We start from the raw sequence: 19,913 nt of genomic DNA on the forward strand, positions 1-19,913 counted from the left end.
AGAGAAAGAAGAACAAAAAAACCCCAAAGTTAGCAGAAGGAAAGAAATCATAAAAATCAGATCAGAAATAAATGAAAAAGAAATGAAGGAAACAATAGCAAAGATCAATAAAACTAAAAGCTGGTTCTTTGAGAAGATAAACAAAATTGATAAACCATTAGCCAGACTCATCAAGAAAAAAAGGGAGAAGACTCAAATCAATAGAATTAGAAATGAAAAAGGAGAAGTAACAACTGACACTGCAGAAATACAAAAGATCATGAGAGATTACTACAAGCAACTCTATGCCAATAAAATGGACAACCTGGAAGAAATGGACAAATTCTTAGAAATGCATAACCTGCCAAGACTGAATCAGGAAGAAATAGAAAATATGAACAGACCAATCAAAAGCACTGAAATTGAAACTGTGATTTAAAATCTTCCAAAAAACAAAAGCCTAGGACCAGATGGCTTCACAGGCGAATTCTATCAAACATTTAGAGAAGAGCTATCACCTATCCTTCTCAAACTCTTCCAAAATATAGCAGAGGGAGGAACACTCCCAAACTCATTCTACGAGGCCACCATCACCCTGATACCAAAACCAGACAGGGATGTCACAAAGAAAGAAAACTACAAGCCAATATCACTGAAAACATAGATTCAAAAATACTCAACAAAATACTAGCAAACAGAATCCAACAGCACATTAAACGGATCATACACCATGGTCAAGTGGGGTTTATTCCAGGAATGCAAGGATTCTTCAATATACGCAAATCAATCAACGTGATACACCATATTAACAAACTGAAGGAGAAAAACCATATGATCATCTCAATAGATGCAGAGAAAATTTTCGACAAAATTCAACACCCATTTATGATAAAAACCCTGCAGAAAGTAGGCATAGAGGGAACTTTCCTCAACATAATAAAGGCCATATATGACAAACCCACAGCCAACATCATCCTCAATGGTGAAAAACTGAAAGCATTTCCACTAAGATCAGGAACAAGACAAGGTTGCCCACTCTCACCACTCTTATTCAACATAGGTTTGGAAGTTTTAGCCACAACAATCAGACAAGAAAAGGAAATTAAAGGAATCCAAATCTGAAAAGAAGAAGTAAAGCTGTCACTGTTTGCAGATGACATGATACTATACATAGAGAATCCTAAAGATGCTACCAGAAAACCGCTAGAGCTAATCAATGAATTTGGTAAAGTAGCAGGATACAAAATTAATGCACAGAAATCTCTAGCATTCCTATACACTAATGATGAAAAATCTGAAAGTGAAATCAAGAAAACACTCCCATTTACCATTGCAACAAAAAGAATAAAATATCTAGGAATAAACCTACCTAAGGAGACAAAAGACCTGTATGCAGAAAATTATAAGACACTGGTGAAAGAAATTAAAGATGATACAAATAGATGGAGAGATATACCATGTTCTTGGATTGGAAGAATCAACATTGTGAAAATGACTCTACTACCCAAAGCAATCTACAGATTCAATGCAATCCCTATCAAACTACCACGGGCATTTTTCACAGAACTAGAACAAAAAATTTCACAATTTGTATGGAAACACAAAAGACCCTGAATAGCCAAAGCAATCTTGAGAATGAAAAATGGAGCTGGAGGAATCAGGCTCTCTGACTTCAGACTATACTACAAAGCTACAGTAATCAAGACAGTATGGTACTGGCACAAAAACAGAAATATAGATCAATGGAACAGGACAGAAAGCCCAGAGATAAACCCATGCACATATGGTCACCTTATCTTTGATAAAGGAGGCAAGAAGGTACAGTGAAGAAAGGACAGCCTCTTCAATAAATGGTGCTGGGAAAACTGGACAGCTACATGTAAAAGTATGAAATTAGATCACTCCCTAACACCATACACAAAAATAAGCTCAAAATGGATTAAAAACCTAAATGTAAGGCCAGAAACTATCAAACTCTTAGAGGAAAACACAGGCAGGACACTCTATGACATAAATCGCAGCAAGATCCTTTTTGACCCATCTCCTAGAGAAATGGAAATAAAAACAAAAATAAACAAATGGGACCTAATGAAACTTCAAAGCTTTTGCACAGCAAAGGAAACCATAAACAAGACGAAAAGACAACCCTCAGAATGAGAGAAAATATTTGCAACTGACAAAGGATTAGTCTCCAAAATATACAAGCAGCTCATGCAGCTCAATATCAAAAAAACAAACAACCCAATCCAAAAATGGGCAGAAGACCTAAATAGACATTTCTCCAAAGAAGATACACAGACTGCCAACAAACACATGAAAGAATGCTCAACATCACTAATCATCAGAGAAATGCAAATCAAAACTGCAATGAGATATCATCTCACACCAGTCAGAATGGCCATCATCAAAAAATCTAGAAACAATAAATGCTGGAGAGGGTGTGGAGAAAAGGGAACCCTCTTGCACTGTTGGTGGGAATGTAAATTGATACAGCCACTGTGGAGAACAGTATGGAGGGTCCTTAAAAAGCTACAAATAGAACTACCATATGACCCAGCAATCCCACTACTGGGCATATACCCTAAGAAAACCATAATTCAAAAAGAGTCATGTACCAAAATGTTCATTGCAGCTCTATTTACAATAGCTCGGAGATGGAAACAACCTAAGTGTCCATCATCGGATGAATGGATAAAGAAGATGTGGCACATATATACAATGGAATATCACTCAGCCATAAAAAGAAATGAAATTGAGCTATTTGTAATGAGGTGGATAGACCTAGAGTCTGTCATACAGAGTGAAGTAAGTCAGAAAGAGAGAGACAAATACCGTATGCTAACACATATATATGGAATTTAAGAGGGAAAAAATGTCATGAAGAACCTAGGGGTAAGACAGGAACAAAGACACAGACCTACTAGAGAATGGACTTGAGGATATGGGGAGGGGGAAGGGCAAGCTGTGACAAAGCGAGAGAGAGGCATGGACATATATACACTACCAAACGTAAGGTAGATAGCTAGTGGGAAGCAGCCGCATAGCACAGGGAGATCAGCTCAGTGCTTTGTGATCGCCTGGAGGGGTGGGATAGGGAGGGTGTGAGGGAGGGAGACGCAAGAAGGAAGAGATATGGGAACATATGTATATATATAACTGATTCATTTTGTTGTAAAGCAGAAACTAACACACCATTGTAAAGCAATTATACTCCAATAAAGATGTTAAAAAAAAAGATATATTCGATTTTACAAAAAAGACAAGAGCAATGTGGGGCCTATGCAGATATAACACCCTGGTCAACTGTTCTGATCTGCTTTGCCCTATAAAGGAGAGTGTTGGCCAAGAGAAAAAACTCTGTACATGTTTTACTCAATTGACTTAACAGCAAAGTTCTATTATACCCGTAGCATTGGTTCTACATGATAACACACTATTTTAAAAAGTAGTTGTAAAATAAAACCTCTACTTATTTAATCCTTAGGAGAAATAGGTCAGTATTATTATCAAGCATTAGTTTATTGAAACTTTTAAATTGCCAGACATGTGCAGCTGGGTTTAGGTTTTATTATAGAAAACAATAACGTAAAAATATTACCCCTCAATTCATGGAAATTAGAGCATGAAATCCCCACTTGGAATTCACTACAATCACTGCTGTTACTGTTTAAATGCACATTTCCCAAGTATACCTCACATCATGCTAAAGAAAGATTCAGAAGAAAGTGTATTGAACAACCCAGATATGTCATCATGCAAATGATTCTTCATCTGAAACTCACAAAGGAAAATACTGATTACTCAGAATGCTTGGGGAATTGAAGTTCTGATTAATTAAATATTCTGGATTATAAGAAATACTTCTACATTTCCAGAGTGGTTAAGATACTCCCTAAGCCATGTTTGTGTTGAATTTACTGTATGTGGAAACACAGCAATGCAAAGCAATGATCTCTCTGGGTTAAGAATATTTCCAGTTTCTAAAATGATTCTTAATATTCTCACCATGATTCACGTAAAGCAGATACTCAAAAAAAAAAAAATTGTGTCAACCCACAGGAGAGGCTCTTTGTTTTTTATTTATTTATTTTTTGGCTGCGTTGGGTCTTCGTTGCTGTGCACGGGCTTTCTCTAGTTGCTGTGAGCAGGGGCTACTCTTTTTTGCGTGCACGGGCTTCTCACTGTGGTGGCTTCTCTTGTTGCAAAGCACGGGCTTTAGGCCCGTGGGCTTCAGTAGTTGTGGCACGAGGGCTCAGTAGTTGTGGCTCGCAGGCCTTAGAGGGCAGGCTCAGTAGTTGTGGCGCACGGGCTTAGTTGCTCCGTGGCATGTGGAATCTTCCCGGACCAGGGCTTGAACCCGTGTTCCCTGCATTGGCAGGTGTATTCTCAACCACTGCGCCACCAGGGAAGCCCTCACTGGCTTCTTTTCATGACTTCTTTACATCCAGTTTGTTTCTTCACGTGCTGGGAAAGAGGTACAAAATTCCAAGTTCCTGCTTTGCTCATAATCTCCTTCTAAAAACAGCAGCCCTAAGAGACACTTCCTCCAAAAAATTTGCAATGATTTACACCAGATATGCCTTGTGAAACTTCTACTCTGGCCTCAGAAAAGAGTGCCCAAGTTAAAGGTAAGTTATTGCACAGTTTGGATGTGGAGGAAGCCACCATGTCTGAAGTGGTTTGGTGAACCTTGCCAGGCCAGGAACTTCATCGTGGGTAATGACAAGAGACCACATCAGATTATTTTTTTCTTGAGAGTACTAATTCCAGTCTTGGAAATTTGGAGATGCAAAGTAACTATATAGTTGAAGACTCTGTAGTCCCTTGAATCCTTGTAATAAAGTGTCATTACCTAGAATCACAACACACCAGCAAAAGGGGAATCCTAATTAATATATACAGGTTACTTCTGATCAATAAATTTTTAATGATTAATCAGTTTAAACATAATCAACCCAGATATTATTATGTGGACAAAATCGGGGCACTGGAAAGAATGTGGACTTTGGAATCAAAACTAAGTTTAAATCCAGATAACTTGACTTTACCATGAATAGAATATCAGGTAATATTAGACAAGTTATAAAGACCCTCACTGAGCCTCAGTCTCCCTTCTTTAAAATGGTCATAATAATTCTTACTTTACAGATTCTAACAAGGAAAGGACCTAGTAAAGGGGTCTGTCACACAGGTAGAACTCAAGAAATAGTTTTTCCCTTCCCTATACTCCCATTTATTCCCCATTTTAACTTTTAGATGTATTTATGTCCCAAGATCCAACTAACCAACATTCCCACTGCCAAATTTAAAAAAACAGCAGTTAAGTACAATTAAAGGGAGAATTCTGAAAGTAGGCAAAAATGTTGAGAGTTCAGAAAGGGAGGAAAGAGATTTTAAAATGGTAACATTATTTTTCAAATATTAATATTGGATTGTCTTTTTGTTCATTTTAAAAGGGATACTTAAAATCAGGTCACACTTTCCAAGTCTAACGAATGGAATTCAGAATGGGAAAACAGTCTCTGTTGTTCTATCCATTTCCATAAGAATCCAAGAAAATCAGAGAGAAATCAAAACATGACCAAAGAGTATGACATCTTAAAAATTTTTCCCCCCAACTATGTCAAACTTCTCATAAGCTCACCTTTGGTTTCAGCTAAAACTTTCCTATTTTGTCTAAATGGGCCCATCTGATTCCTCCAACTGTAAATTCTCTCGTGTTCTCAGAACAGGATCTTTTCTCCCTTGGGCCTTCACTTTCCATTTAAATACACTCTGCTACTTTTCTCCAAAATCCCTATCACATATATTAGCTTACATGCAAGGAAAGCAAGCAGAGTTTCAAAATGGGCCAGGGGTGGCATTCTTAAAAATAACTCTGAGGAACAACACTCACTTCTCCAATAAAAACACAAGCAGAATTCAGAATAGTTAACTGTGGGATTTGTACATTTATCTTTTCTTTGAAAAGGTAAAATAAACACGAAAAATTCCATAAAATCCAAACCAAAGTCACCTGCCATCACCACCACTCTGTCCTTTCCAATAAACACTTGTTGGCAGAGGCAGGAGGGAAATCGAAGTTTCTTGCCTCTTGAAGTGACAAGCACATTCTTTCCTCTTTTGCCAAGCTGCTTTTCTCCCTCCGAAGCTCCAGCTGTTCTCAAAACCCAGACATTGTTCCCTTCCCCTGTCGGCCTCTGGCTCTAACCCTCGGCCAAGACTGCTTCTCCCTGAAATCTCTCGGGGACACCAGCAGCCAGCACTTGGAAGACTAGTCCAAGCTAGTTTGGTTTCTGGCGGGGAGAGAAGAAAAAGGAGAGAAAAGGGGGAAAGAGATGAATGGGAAATACTGTACGTCAGCACGAGAGCTCGCAACAATTGTGTTTGGACAATGCCTGATCCTTTGGTGCTGCCAAGTGGTGGCTGATGAGTCTCAGAGTGGTTTCCAGACTTTGAGACTGTGGGATCATTTTTCCACTGTCGTTCACAGCCTGGGACCCCCCAAGTTCTGCTGGGGAAAATATAATATGCTCACAAGATAAGTATGTCTCTTATACCTACAATTTCTTTCAGCTATCATATAACTGAGAAAATCCATAGGACCATGGGTGCGGCGGGAGGGTGAACTTTTAGACCTATTCATTTATATAAATAAGCTCCACAAAAGACAATGTGCATTAATTATTCCTCAGAGATTATAAGGAGTAAATTGTTTATGTTTCTCCCAATTAATAATGTTCCTGCCTTGGCCATAAGTGTGATAGACGGAGGAGAAAAGGAATACAAAGACATATTCACTTCCAAACTACAGGAAATCAACAATCAGAAGAAAAGGCAAACACCTGCAATTATTTAGAAATTCTGGTTTTAGAAACATCAAAGCTGTCCTATATCCAGACTATCCTGACTTGATAAGGAACCAAGAATGAATTTTTTAACTCCACACATAGCTGTTAATCACTGTCTGCAGTGCTTCTTGAAAGTACTACACATTAACCTGTCATTACATTTAGAGATGTTAGCCAAAGTCTAACCAGCTGAATTAGTTAGAATATAGATTTGGCAAAGTGTGAAAAGGAATTAAAAACAGAGGTCCCTGTACAAAACAATTGTAGTCTGACTTGTCATTCTCATAACAGTGTGACTGCACATGGCCCAGAGGCAGGAATTCTGGCTCTTTCTCTTTGTTATATCGAGGACATTTCTGCCATCCACACGGTCCAAGGTGACCTTCATTCTAGCCAGTGGGAAGTGAAAGGGGGGGAGTAAAAGGGGAGAATCCACCACCTCCCTTTAAGAGCATGACTCAAATTTTTTACATATCATTTATACCTAATTCCCATTAACCATAGTGTGGTTACATGGCTACTGTCTGAAAAAAATGTTGTCTTTATTTTGGGCATCCATGTGCCAGCTAAATATCAAGAATTCTATTACTTTAGTACAGGAATTGGCAAACTACACCATGGGCCAAATCTGGCCCACTGCCTGGTTTTAAGTGACCTACAAGTTAAGAATGGCTTTTACATTTTTGAGTGGGTGAAAAAAGCCAAAAGAAAAATGACATTTCGTGATGTGAAAATTATGTGAAATTCAAATTTCAACGCCCATAAATAAACTTTTATTAGAACGTAGCCACACTCATTCATTTAAATATTGTCTACAGCTGCTTTCATGCTACAAGGGCAGAGTTGAGTAATTGCGCCAGAGACCACACGGCCTACAAGGCCTAAACTATTTACTATCTGGCCCTCTATAAAAAGGGTTTTCTGACCCTGCTTTGGAAGAAAGAAAAAAGCAGGTATTGCTGCATAAGTAGCAAAGTCGGCAACACCAACGTGGTGAAATTGGGAATACAGGAGAAGGTGTTTTAAAAGAGGCTGTAAATGAGTTTTATTTCTTTAAAAAACTTTAATATAATTGTATTGTTATCCTTTTACACATTAAACATTACTCTGAAACGTAGTGGTTTAAACAGTAAACATGTATTATTCAGTTTCTATTCAGGGTCAGGAATTCAGAAGCGGCTTATCTGGGTGGCTCTGGCTCAGAGCCCCTCATTAGGTTGTAGTTACAACGTTGGCAGATGCTGCAGTCTCACCTGAAGGCCTGACTGGGGCTGGAGGAGCCCTGCTGGATAGCTCACATATGTCTATCTGCAGGAGGCCTTGGTTTCTTGCCATGTGGCAGCTAACTTTCCCACAGTGAATCATCTGAGAGAGAGACAGAAACAGAGAGAGAAAGAGAATTAGCAGTAAGTCACAGTGCCTTTTATAGCTAGTCTTCAAAATTTCACACTGTCACTCCCATTATATTCTTTTTATTAGAAGAGATTCACTAAGTCCACTCCAGTCTATACTCAATGGAAGGGGAACTAGTTTCCCTCCATCAAAGAGAGAAATGTCAAAGAAATTGTGATTATTTTAAAACTACCACAACAGTATTTGAGGGGGAAAAAATCACCTGTCTTCAGCCAATGCTAGGGAGGTGAGTCTGCTGATTATAAAATAATTGAAGTTATTTGACCAGGAAAAAAGGAATATGAAGTCTTGGGCTTCCCTGGTGGCGCAGTGGTTGGGAGTCCACCTGCTGATGCAGGGGACGTGGGTTCGTGCCCCGGTCCAGGAAGATCCCACATGCCGCGGAGCGGCTGGGCCCGTGAGCCGTGGCCGCTGAGCCTGCGCATCCCGGAGCCTGTGCTCTGCAACGGGAGAGGTCGCGGCAGTGAGAGGCCCGTGTACCGCAAAAAAAAAAAAAAAAAAAAAAAAAAGAATATTAAGTCTTACATTATAGATGGCAATAAGGTCTCTTGTCTACTCCAATCAATTGGTAGTAGTTACCTGGAGTACTATGTTTTGTTTTGTTTTTCCTGGAGTACTATGTTGAGAAGGAATCTGATTGATAGCTATCAAGTCCACATATTTTCTATCACTGGATTTTTATAAATCTCAAAATTCCAAACAATGAAAATTTGGAGAAAAAGCAGTATGTGAGGCATGTTCACATCTCCAGAAAGCTCACAGAGCCATGGCTCTTGGACAGATCTCCCAGGGTGTTTCTCTGGCGTACTGGTTTCTCATGAGATTTCCTCTCTTCATTAAGCCTTCCTTCCACCAACAAGTATTTATTGAGCACCTATGTGTTACACAGGTACTCTGGCCATCAGAGATAAAGTAGAGAACAAAGTAAATATCCCACTCTCACGGTAAAATAGGAATTTCTGTCTTCTGTAAAAAGTCTTAATTTTTTTCCCCTTTTCCAAAAATCATATGTCTTATTTCTGATTATTATTTAACTGCATTAGACTTTCTAGGTCAATACTAAATACTAGTGGTAATTTTACATGTTTCTGGTCCCTGTATTATAGGGTTTCCCAGAGTATCCGTCACATATTTCCAATGGGTATTAATTGACGTAACTTGGAAGAAGGGTTTCATAATCACACAAAAGATTGGGAAATGCTGGACTAAACAAAGTTGAACAGATTTCTCTACTGCAGGCAACTTTAATGGACCTTGAACCACCAGGAAAAGAATGGTATAACACTCTGTATTTCCAAAAGTACCTGAGTTTAAAATCCTGTGTGTTTTGTTTTGTCTGATTTGTGCAGAATGCTTATTCGGGTGGTCTGACAAATGTTGCTGGAGGGAATCCAAAGTCACTGTTTCCTTAACTCCCTTTCAGCCAATCAGTTCTCTTATGTTTGTCTAAAACCTTAGAGTTCACGCAACACAAAAATGTCCATTATCACAGCCATATACAAATCCTAATTGGAAAGTAAATAAATAGTGGCAATTATTCTCATAGAGTAATTCTTTCATATCTGAGTAAAGTCCTACAAGTATTTTTAAACACATAATTTATAATTATAACTATATACAATGTTTGCTCATATATACATTTATGTAAAGATATGTGTGCAAATGTGTGTGTGTATATATACACACAATTTGCCAAAACAACTTTCCAAATTGCCTGTAAATATGTATTTATTAAGTGCACACAATGTGTCAGACACTTTGGCATTAAATACAGTGATGAGCAAGAGGAAATACTTTACAAATGTTAACTCATTAATGTAATTAATAGCTGAGAGGGTTTGAGAACAAAAATCCTTAAACACATCATTATCATAATGGATACTTTATAAATAAAAATATAGGTTACAAAAAGAGACTATATCAAGGGCTTTGCATCATTTAGGATTTGTGTGCACTGGATGTAACAGAAATCTGATGACAGTGGCTTAACCAAACAGCCTCACATAATTTGCCTCACATAAAACGAAGTACAGAGAAGAGTGGTCCAGTGGTTCCATGGTGTCATCGGTGCCCCAAGATCCTACTTCTTTTTCACTCCCCCATTCTCATTATGAAGCTTAATTCCTCATCCTTGCCGTGAGATGTTCTCAGGTTGGCCATTACCTTCACCCTCACTACCTGCTTTCCAGGCAAAAATGAGAAGGAAGAAAGAGCAAAGGGAAAGAACCTAGAAGGTTTTGTTAATTATTTCATCAGCTGAAAATGTCATGTAGTCACCCCTAACTGCAAGCAGGTCTGGGAAAGTATTTTATCTGGACCCATGGACGCACTGAGCAAAATTCAGTTTCCGTTAAACACAAAGAAGAAATGAATGAATATTTGGTAGTCTACTCGCCCTGTCTTTTCCAGACTCACCTAGTTTTGTCACAGTCAGAGAAGGCTGAAGCTAATAATAATAATTTTTTTAAATAGATACACTTGTTTCTTTCTACATCATCTCCTATTTATCATACTTTTAGCCTCCAAATACTTTTACACTAGCAATTTACTTTTGTCATAAACACAAACTTTCATGGAATGCCTACTACTTCCCTTGAATAGCGATGAAATAAATGTGTAAAAAATTTTCATTAAATGTTTGAAATTTTCAGCTTTACTATGTTAAGAAATGGTGGCTTGCTTCTACTTTTATTTGAACTATTTCTGCCAGCAAAAATAATTGTTCACATTAGCAGAAGCAGAACATTTGCCAGCATGCAAAAGCACCGTATAGAACAGCAGCGTACCGTAACACGTTTTCTTACTCTCACAAATCTACTTTAAAACCTTAATTTTTTTTATAGCTATGGCCTCAGGACTTCAGAATTTTCTTTCTTTTTTTTTCAACTTTGTAGCATATAAAAGTACATGTGTGAGCTTACAGTGCCAAGAAAAGTTTTCTTAAAGTTATTCCATTTCTACTTGGAATTCTGGCTTCATTTCGCACAGACTATGCCGAATGTCTTCTAATACGGAACACAGAAATACATTATTATAGTCACTAATCTCTCTATTGATGTCTTGAATTCCTCGTTGACTCTCCTTGACACCCAAAGAGCACTTTCCATTCCTTTATTCCTTTTTTATCTTTTTCTATTTTTTAGAATACTAATTCCATGTTACCAACTTTCTAATATTTATCTTCTACAAACGGCTGGTGGAATAGATACTGGGTAACTCTCATTTTTAATAAATCTATAGGTCCGTTGAACCCAAGAGGGTTCCTAGAAACCAGATTCCTCCAGATGTAATGAACTGAAATACCACCTATGAAAAATCTATTTTAAGTTACCCATAAAACCGCATAGTTCCCAATATCCAACCATGGAGAAATGGTTTTTTATACATAATATGATGAAATAGTATGTTACCATGTAAAATGATAATAATAAAGACTATGTGGGACTTCCCTGGTGGCGCAGTGGTTAAGAATCTGCCTGCCAATGCAGAGGACACGAGTTCGAGCCCTGGTCCGGGAGGATACCACATGCCACAGAGCAACTAAGCCCGTGTGCCACAACTACTGAGCCTGCACTCTAGAGCCCGTGAGCCACAGCTACTGAGCCCGCACGCCCAGAGCCCGTGCTCTGCAACAAGAGAAGCCTCTGCAATGAGGATCCCACGCACTGCAACGAAGAGTAGCCCCCGCTCACTGCAACTAGAGAAAGCCCACGCACAGCAATGAAGACCCAATGCAGCCAAAAATAAATAAATAAATTTATTTTTAAAAAGTAAAATTAAAAATAAAAAAGACTATGTTACAACATGGGGAAATGTTTATGATTTAGTATCAAGCAGACTGCAGCCTGAGGAAAATGGGAACATTAGAGAAAAATTAGAAGGTAATATGCAGTAATGAAAATAATTGTGGAAAAGGGTCTATAGTATATTTTTCTTCGGTTGCTTAATTTTTTCTGTACTGTCTGATTATTCTTCAATGTGCATGTGTTATTTTTACAATTATATAAAGGGGAGTAAAGATAATTTTTAGTGAGAATCTTGTCTCCTAGCACCTTCCTTTTCTGTACTTTTCCCTGTCTTTTGGTTCTTCGTTGAGATGCTCAGCAACCTCCTCTGTCTCCCAAATGCCTCCCTCGGCCACTTCCCTGAACAAGGGAGCCCCCACTGGCTCACCCCTCATCACAGGCCTTTCCCACCTTCAAAATCTCATCAGCCTGTCTGAGTCCCATTTCCATTGGCCCTATTTACTGGTTGGGTGCTTTTAAACTGTCCATTTCCACTTGAACACTTTAATAACCTACGTGAGATTCAGTTTCCCAGCTGTAAAGGATGGTCATATCTCTTCTTAGGATCACTGTTAGGATTAAAGAAGGTGACATATAAATCACTCAAATTGTGGTGCCTGTCACAGAGTTGCCCCCATTGCACAACACCAATAGCAGTATTCGTAACAGCACTAATAGTATTCCTCCCAAATGCATATATATGCATTTAAAGAAAGTTTTGGTCAAAAGGGCTTTAAAGCAAAAGGACAGACCCATGAAAAAGTTATTTGAACCAGAACCAATGGTAAAGAGTGTTAAGTTTGGAAGGAGAGATTCAAAGACATGAAGGGATTGTACTCGATCCTCCAACTAGTTAATGGCAGAACAGAGACAAGAACCCTAATCTCTGGGGTTGCTGGGAAAGTGTGGTGCTCTCCACATTTGAACATCCCCATCAGTGCTCAGTGCTTGGATGACTTAATAGTCAAGCTGTCTGCTTAGAAGAAATCCCTTCTTTATTTTTCCTCATTGATATTTACCTCTGTCAGACAATCCCATGGCTCCATGGACCTCTGACCACCCACAAGAACAACTTCCTTTTTGCCTTTGGCTGGTAGCACATATGAACTGCTAATCCTTTCTTAAATCTCTAGGCAAACTTCTAATTCTCATGAGACACATATTTCCTCCAAGGAACTCATAAAGGGCCATCCCCTCTGTAGGGCTCTTTCCTGACTGTTGCTCACAAACAGTTCAACGTGAAAAATTACAACCACTCCTAACTTCATCCTCTTAGTTGCCTCTGTCTATCCTCTGGCCTTAATTTTAAGGTAAGATTACCATCGGGTTTTTTCCAACTTTTTGTAGCAAGATTAGGAGGGAAGGGGTGAGTTTTATTGGACACTGAGAGGAAGGTTCCTATAACACCCACATAAAGAGGTAATGTGGGAAAGCCAAAGCAAGCAGAGGGATTTAAAACCAGCTGGAATACAGCCGGGAAAGAAGTTAACACCCCTAGGCTTTCCATGAACTTTTCTACCATGAATCCTAAGCCAAAGGATCTTTCATGGTCAGAAATTATTTGGAAACCTGGTTTCAAACTCACTGGAAAGATGATACAAGAAATGCCTAACAGGGAAGGTTTTACTTAGATTAATTGATTAATTAATGACCACATAACAACTCAAGCTTACTTTGTGCATGTAAAGGTATGAGTAATACCCAAAACCACAAACTCAGGAGCAATAAAAGACCTTAGATTGAAAGCTCTACATTCAAAATTATCCTGATTTTCCTCTAAGCAACTAGGGGGATGAAAATAAAGAAATCAACAGGAAAACTCATAAATCTGTGACTCTGGAAGGAGAGGGTCACCACTCTACTGAAAAGACAGGTACTTTCCCCAGGTCCAGTAGGAATTGCTTTCTATGATGTGCTGGGAAGTGAATCCAGATTAGAAATGTCCTTTTCAACTTGTGTCTGGACTCACCTACCTCTCCCGCTGGCTCACCCACACATTACTACTACCTTTACCCATGGTGAGCTCCATATGCCAAGCCACCTTAGAAGAGAATTATGCTTCTGATGGACCTACCCAGCCTCCAAACAGTTCTCCAACCAAAGATGAATACCCAGGGACTCAGCTGAACTCCCAAATTTTATTGACTTAGAGCCTGAAAAAAACAAACAAAAAAAAAACCCCAGAGAACATACAGAATTATCAAGGTTCTTGGTCAATTATCTGGCTTGGAGTTGGCAATTTCTTTCCTCTAGAATTCTAACTTTCTCCTTGTTTTGGGTTGAATTGTCACCCCTCTCCCGCCCCCCACCCCACCCCTGCAAACTCATATGTTGAAGTTCTAACTCCCAATATGTTAGTATGTGACCTTATTTGGAAACAGGGTTGTTGCAGGTGCAGTTAGTTAGGTTAAGATGAGGTCATGCTGGAACAGGGCAGGCCTCTATTCCAATATGACTGGTGCCCTTATAAAAAGGGGAAATTGAGAGACTGACAGAGGGAAGATGAGGTAAACACACACAAGGAATAGCCCTCTGATAACAGATTGGAGTGATGCATCTGCAAGTCAAGGAATACCAAGGCTTGCTGGCAAACAACAGAAGCTAGAAGAGGCTAAGGATTCTCCATTATAGATTTAAGAGAGAATACAGCCCTGCTGACACCTTGGTACCAGATTTCTAGCCTCTAGAACTGTAAGACAATCAATTTCTGTTGTTTTAAGCTGCCAAGTTTGTAGTACTTTGTTATAGCAGACCCAGGAAACTAATACAGGGTTCTGTAACCAAAATTTGTTTAATGATCTATCAACTGATTAGTTAAACAAAGAATTGGAAAGTAGCTCACTTTGGAAAACATTTGTTACCCACTTTAGAGTCATCCACTGTCTCAATTTCTGGGAGGAATTCCAACAAAGACTCACCAAAACTTCTCAAATAACTATTAACTTTACCTTTTACTCTTTCTTAGAGGCTCCTTGTTTACAGCACTAAAGTTAGATAAAACTAGGGGAAAAAAAATGAAAAGAACATTTTACCTGGAGAAAGCTGAGTAGACACAGAATGGTTTTCCTGGTCATTTTGAGGGAGAGTCCCCCATTTTAAGAATGGGAAGGTGATGAGGAAACTAAGGCTCAGATGAAGCAAGGCCCTTATCTACTGTTAAACAACTAGTGATGAACAGAGCCTGTCTCCCCCACCCCCCATCCCCCAAAAAACTAGGGCAAAACCAACCCTAAATATTAGAAATTAAATGGTTTAGTTTCCCCTCCCCACTGGCTATGTTAAGGTATAATTTTTTAAAGACTAATATCATGACTCACACAAATATAAAGTTAACACACGTCAAAAATTTTATTAAACTGATTAATGAGGGGACCAATAATATGTCAAAAATACTTCAAAAGAGAATTCAAATAGACACTAAAATGGATTTGCTAATAGATGCATACAGTAGAATCAATCATATCTTCACTGGCCAAAATTTCTTTGCATTTGAACAGGAATCACCATCAGTTTTCTAGAACTAAGTGTTGTAAAAAGGCAATGTGTTATGCAAAGGCAATGATTCCTGTTCTGAGTAAGAAATCCACAAATTTATGACCTAATTTCTGCCCTTTGGAAGCTTGGACACCAAGTATATGGGTGCCAGAAATAAGGAGCACTGGAAATGAAGTTCAAAGACCCTTTAGCTTGTACATGAAGCAGGAGAAAACTGTAAGTATAGGATGGTAGGGACAGAGGACAGGGAACATAAGGACAAGAGTAAAGGGCCGGGTGAGGCTTTCTTGATTGTGTGCATTTGAGAGGGAAGCGATGAAGACAGAGACAGAAATGGAGGGAAGGAGGAAAGAGGAGGGCAATTAATTACTCAGTATCTTTCTATTCTCAGGCTTAACAGTCAACGAACAGCATTTCTATGTTGCTTCCCATGTGAGTACCTGGCACATAGAATTTAGCACAGAAAATACAGGCAGACACAGATATATAAAGACACATGGGGATAGACAGGGAAGAAGTATAAGATCTCAAGGGAAAATATAGCTACTCCAAAAACACTTTTTCAAATTTGTGGGTGAACTCTGTTTTGTGGACTGATAATTGTCAAACCTGGATACTTAGAAAGCAAGGTCAAGAGTTACCAGACAGGGCTTCCCTGGTGGCGCAGTGGTTGAGAGTCCGCCTGCCAATGCAGGGGACACGGGTTCATACCCCAGTCCGGGTAGATCCCACATGCAGCGGAGCGGCTGGGCCCGTGAGCCACGGCCGCTGAGCCTACGCGTCCGGAGCCTGTGCTCCACAGCGGGAGATGCCACAACAGTGAGAGGCCCGCGTACCACAAAAAAAAAAAAAAAAAAAAAAAAAAAGTTACCAGACAAAGAGGTAACTATGTCTTTTCCTCTTTCTCTTTTTTTAATAAATGTATTTTTTAAATTTATTTATGTATTTATTTATTTTTGGCTGCGTTGGGTCTTCGTTGCTGCAAGCCACCTTTCTCTAGTTGTGGTGAGCAAGGGCTACTCTTCGTTGAGGTGCATGGGCTTCTCATCGTGGTGGCTTCTCTTGTTGCAGAGCACAGGCTCTAGGCACGCGGGCTTCAGTAGTTGCAGCACGCAGGCTTAGTAGTTGTGGCGCACGGGCTTAGTTGCTCCTCGGCATGTGGGATCTTCCTGGACCAGGACTTGAACCCGTGTCCCCTGCATTGGCAGGTGTATTCTTAACCACTGCGTCACCAAGGAAGTCCCCTCTCTTTTTCTTATTTTATTTGTACTTATACATAAATAATGCTGCACCAAATAGGTCTGTGTACACAAGTGTTTCCATATATTAGATAACTTTCTTATAAACAATTCCTGAAATTAGAATAACTATGACAAACTGTATGAAATACAGGGAACTTTTACACATATTGAACCAACTAAATTTCCCTACAACAGTGCAGGAAGTCCTATTATCTCCTTTACATGAATGAGACTCAGTTTAAGGTTTTGGCTAAGTGAAAAACAACACTAGGATGTGACCTGATTCAATAACTAATTGTGTCCTTTCCCCCAAACTGCATGGTACTAGCTTTTTAGTTCACTCTGTGTCCATTTTGGAGGCTTTGGAAGTGATAAATGTGTGTGGTGGGGGTAACTTTAACCTGGAAAATACCAAGGCAGTGAAGTGGTCAGAGCTAGCTCGAGATGCTAACCGGAAGTTCTAATTTGAACGGTTCCATATCTTTGAATAATTAAGATTAAGAAACAAGTATCTTACAGTAAATTCTCTCTGTTGGCAGTCATTATTACTCAAAATACAGTTGGAGAAAATTGCTTTAAATCAATATTAAGTCAAGTTGCATGCATTTTAATGGAAAATAAAGGCTTTAACTTAGGATTGAAAAGCAAAGTATAGCATCTGTCAGGAGATTTTTTTTCTTAAAAGTGTGGACAAGGGGAACCCTTCTGGAGCCCTGAAGTCATCTGAGTGAGGCTGACTCAAGCTTCTCAGCTTGTCAAAACTATTAAGATTTATGGAAGCTGCTTTTATTCCACAAGGACTTCTGTTTAATAGGTTGTGGGTGAACCCATTACACATGAATACCATGGCCTCATGATTCTTGTTTCCTTGTGAAAGTGTGTTTCCTGCACTGAATCATCCTGTAATTTGCTCCACAGGGTTTCCATATGTTTAGATCAAGTGTGAAAAAGAACTGCCTGAATCACATACTTAATTTGGTTCAATGAAAACGCATATGGCAGTGTAGCAAAGACATGCCACAGACTTTACATTCAGGTATACAGGGGAGAAATGCAGCTTTGTCTTATTTTGAAACTGATCTAATAATCTCCCATGCCATTTAAAGGCATCTGCATCTCTTCCTGTTTAACTATTTCTATCAGGTTAACTCTCTTTTGGGTAAGTTTTCTGCCTTTTTAGAATATTTCATCTTCCCCTCTCTCCTCTCCAATGTCTGAAAGTCTAAGGGAAATCATGTGATTTTAACCCCTAGAGGAAAGCGGGCTTATTACATTCCTCACCTGTAGGTCTTTATGCCTTTTCTTGGTACCTGGGTTTGTGATGTAGCTGGATATGGTTTGGCCCCTGGGTATTTTATGATGACGTCTACTGAAATGTGGCTGGTCACTGCTAGTGAAGTCAGTGGACACAGCCATTGGTTTTTTCTTAGCAAGTCCCCACATGTTGCTGCCTCTTTGTCCTGAGCCCAGTCTCCAGTCCTTTCATTGCCTTCATATCTTCTGCACTGTGGAACCAGGCACAATACCTCTGGTTCATTTCTCTACACACCATTCTCTACTTGTGTTTCTTTCCTTCTCTCACCATGTTAGATGTGGCTCAAGTCAAAAGCAAAGCTTTGCATAAAGACCTGTACAAATAAGCCAGACACTTTGTGATTCCCTCATACCTATCCAGATGGCTTTATGGGCATCCCTCAAGACTCAAATCCAAAGGAGAGGATAACAAGTTTACTAGCATTTGACCAACTTGCCCTACTTTCTCCTCTCTTCAAATATTTCATACTTTCATGAGCTCTAACACATATTATTTCATATTTTAACATTATATGTAACTTCATAGATATGTGCAAGAAATTCTCTGGGACAAATACCCAAGAATACACTAGGCCACAGGGTGTAACAACAATGAACATGCCACTTCACAGACCCACAAGAGAACATAGTATTTATCACTACATATCCTGACCAACACTTTGCATGTGCATTTCTGATGTTTGTACTCTGATAGCTTTAACATGGTGCCTCAGTGTTTCTTTAATTTAATTTCTCTGATTACAGCATTTGAGGACTCCCTTTATGAACTTGTTAGCCATTCAGACTTCCCTCTCTACACTGCCTTTACATATTGTCAACCCATTTTTTCCCCTGGGTTTCTTGTCTTTTTTTTGGTTGATGTTGTTGAGCTTTTTGTATGAATATTTTTCTATTAGATTTATAAGATTTAACTTTCACAATGATGTCTTTAACTCATGCAGAATTGCCTCTGTATACAGTGTAAAGTAGGGATCCAAATTTCTCTTCGAGTGAATATTTTCCCAATGCCACAAAAATGATCTGTGCTTTCATTTTCTAATATGTCACTTTATCTGTCAGCTGTGTAAGTCTCCCATATATACAGTCTAATTTCTGAGTCTTTATTCTATTCCACTGATCTATTTGTCTGTTCCATAACCAATTATGTGTTTTTTAAACCATATAATTGTCAAATGTCTTAATATCTCATATAATAAACTTTGTCTTTTCTCTTCTTTTTCAATTGTGGCTTACCTATAAATGGATTTTCATTTTCCCAAACAAATTTTAGAAGAGTTTTTCAAGTTTTTCAGAAAATATAGATGGAATTTTGACTGGAATTGTATTGCATTTATAGATGCATTTGAGGAAAATTGACATCTTTACTACATTAAATTGGCCTATCTATTTATTCAAAACTTTTCTTATGTCTTTAACAGAGTTTTAAATATTTCTCCACAAAGATATTGGCTTTCTTTTTTAGGTTTGTTCCTAGAAATTTATTCATTTTGATTGATATTATACATAGTATCTTATTTCAATTATATTTTCTAGTTGATAGTTGCTGGTATAGGAAAATATTATTGACTTTTACAAGTTGGTCTTGTCCCCAAAACTTTCCTAAGTTCTCTTTGTAGTGCTAATAGTCTTCTGTTAACTCTGTTGGAATTTCTATGCATATGATTATTTCACCACCAAACTAATACTACATAACACTAACATTTAGCACTATATTGATTGGCACATAGTAGGCACAAAGGAATATTCTCCCTTTTTTCCTCAGCCCATACACTCAAAGTCATTCATAATTGATAGTGAGAAACTTTTTAATTAAAATAAAAAAGAGCTAGTTGCCA

The 19,913-nt window shown here is 38.6% G+C and overlaps 1 protein-coding gene across 11 annotated transcripts in view; it reads right to left on the bottom strand.

The window, feature by feature from the left end:
* Positions 1-3,209: 3,209 nt before the first annotated feature.
* COX18 (cytochrome c oxidase assembly factor COX18) overlaps positions 3,210-19,913 on the bottom strand; it is an 85,414-nt gene continuing 68,710 nt past the window's right edge. For 4 of the 11 annotated variants that reach the window (XM_060299460.1, XM_060299456.2, XM_060299455.2 and 1 more), the window contains 3 exons: positions 8,084-8,195; positions 5,996-6,275; positions 3,212-4,831 (listed from right to left, as the gene is read on the bottom strand). The gene's annotated coding sequence lies outside the window, so the exon portion shown is untranslated. Of the gene's footprint in view, positions 4,832-5,995; positions 6,276-8,083; positions 8,196-19,913 lie in introns of all 11 variants that reach the window. The other 7 variants (XM_030877829.3, XM_060299459.2, XM_060299458.2 and 4 more) reach the window with 4 other exon arrangements.

This window comes from Globicephala melas, chromosome 5, assembly GCF_963455315.2.
Source record: "Globicephala melas chromosome 5, mGloMel1.2, whole genome shotgun sequence".
Classification (NCBI taxonomy): domain Eukaryota; kingdom Metazoa; phylum Chordata; class Mammalia; order Artiodactyla; family Delphinidae; genus Globicephala; species Globicephala melas.